We start from the raw sequence: 2,500 nt of genomic DNA on the forward strand, positions 1-2,500 counted from the left end.
ATTGTACCCACCTACTTGTTAATGTTTCTAAATTTATATACATTAATAATGTAATATAAATCATTTACATTAACAGTGACGTATAGGTATACAACTTAAGCGCCATCCATTTTAAGGGCTAGTTGCTTCGGCAGGTGAGTTGTTACACACTCCTTAGCGGATTACGACTTCCATGTCCACCGTCCTGCTGTTTTAAGCAAGCAACGCCTTTCATGGTATCTGCATGAGTTGTTAATTTAGGCACCGTAACGTCACGTTTGGTTCATCCCACAGCGCCAGTTCTGCTTACCAAAAGTGGCCCACTGGGCACAATATATCATAACCTAAAACTTCATTCAAGAAAGTTTAGGTTCTTACCCATTTAAAGTTTGAGAATAGGTTAAGGTCGTTTCGGCCCTAAGGCCTCTAATCATTCGCTTTACCAGATAAGATTATTTTATATAATATTTTTATGCACCAGCTATCCTGAGGGAAACTTCGGTGGGAACCAGCTACTAGATAGTTCGATAGGTCTTTCGCCCCTATACCCAATTCTGACAATCGATTTGCACGTCAGAACTGTTTCGGTCTTCCATCAGGGTTTCCCCTGACTTCTACCTGATCAGGTATAGTTCACCATCTTTCGGGTCACAGCATATATGCTCAAGGTACGTTCTAGTTAGAGGTATAAAAAATAATTAAAAATTATTTATATACATAACTATATAGAACGCCCCAGGATTGATATTATATATATAAAATTATATATATAATTTAATCCCATATTAACAGTTAAGTTAATTACGCCTTTAGATTTTATTTAAAATAAATTCTAATGACTTGCACACATGTTAGACTCCTTGGTCCGTGTTTCAAGACGGGTCCCGAAGGTATCCTAAATCTATAGCATTGCTAATCATATTAATGCATATAATAATTATATTAATATATAAATTAATATAATATTATAAAATTATAATAATATATAATTTACGCATTATATTGATTTTTTATCTGTCAATTATTTATCCGATAATATTTAAATTATATTATATAGAAAATAAATTTTCATATATAAAATAAACTTTTTAAATATATCTTATGATAAATATATATTTATTAACAGATTGCAATGTCCATATATGAAAAAATTGCACACCATCATTATTATATAATTATATAATATTTATAATGTTGAATTTTTCATATTTCATGGATGTTTAGGTTCATCGGGCTTAACCTCTAAACAGTTTCACGTACTATTTAACTCTCTATTCAGAGTTCTTTTCAACTTTCCCTCACGGTACTTGTTTGCTATCGGTCTCATGGTTATATTTAGTTTTAGATGGAGTTTACCACCCACTTAGTGCTGCACTATCAAGCAACACGACTCTTTGGAAATATCTTCTAATAATCATTAACGTCATACGGGCCTAGCACCCTCTATGGGTAAATGGCCTCGTTTAAGAAGGACTTAGACTGTTAATTTCTCATATTAGAATATAGATATTCCATACACTACATCGGATATTTGTTATACAAAATCCTTTAGTGCTGAACTAGTTTCTTTTCGCTCGCCGCTACTAAGAAAATCCTAGTTAGTTTCTTTTCCTCCCCTAACTAATATGCTTAAATTCAGGGGGTAGTCTCATATGAGTTGAGGTTGTTTTTAAGAATATTTTTAATTTTTCTTTTTAGTTGAAAACTAAATATATATAAGTTACTGTATTGTTTATATTATAAATAATATAATTTTATATAAGTTTTCCTCTTTAATGTATTAATACTAATTTATTAATACTAGGATATACTTATTTTTTTATTATATTTTATAATATAAGTAAAATATATATAATTGAATTTTAATATTATGGTATTCCTACCAGTAATATATCATGTGCTATAAATAATATAATTTAAAATTATATTATAAGCAACTTTATTAAATTATTCTTACAACCCTCAACCATATGTAGTCCATGCAGTATTAAATTTTTTAATAAATTTATATACTCTGTAGCATGGACTGCAATATGCGTTCAAAATGTCGATGTTCATGTGTCCTGCAGTTCACACGATGACGCACAGTTAGCTGCGTTCTTCATCGACCCATGAGCCAAGTGATCCACCGTTTAGAGTTTTATAAAATTTTTTTTTTTATTTTCGTCAGATATATATCGATAATATATATACATTCTAAAACATATTAAAATATATAAATAATATAATCTATGTGCTGCGAATGTCTCTAACTTTCCTTTTATCCGTATCCCAACTGTTTTTATACAAGAAAAGTTATTACCATAATATATGGACAACAACGTAAGAATATATTTTTATATATTTTCTATATTATAAATGATCGTATATTGTTTTATTTAAAATACTTCCATATTATATAATTAATATAATGATTTTTATTTTTTTTATATTATATTATTTCAGGGGGGATACACTTTGATACTATTAATGTTATATATTTGCAATAAATATATAACAGTATCAGATACATATATTTATT

At 28.8% G+C, this 2,500-nt stretch overlaps 2 pseudogenes; both read right to left on the reverse strand.

Annotated features, from left to right (window-relative positions):
* LOC129614836 (large subunit ribosomal RNA) overlaps positions 1-1,645 on the reverse strand; it is a 4,017-nt pseudogene extending 2,372 nt beyond the window's left edge.
* Positions 1,646-1,935: 290 nt separating this feature from the next.
* LOC129614841 (5.8S ribosomal RNA) lies at positions 1,936-2,119 on the reverse strand (annotated as a pseudogene).
* Positions 2,120-2,500: the final 381 nt, after the last annotated feature.

The sequence above is a fragment of the Condylostylus longicornis genome, unplaced genomic scaffold (genome assembly GCF_029603195.1).
Source record: "Condylostylus longicornis isolate FDR11 unplaced genomic scaffold, ASM2960319v2 ptg000123l, whole genome shotgun sequence".
Classification (NCBI taxonomy): Eukaryota; Metazoa; Arthropoda; class Insecta; order Diptera; family Dolichopodidae; genus Condylostylus; species Condylostylus longicornis.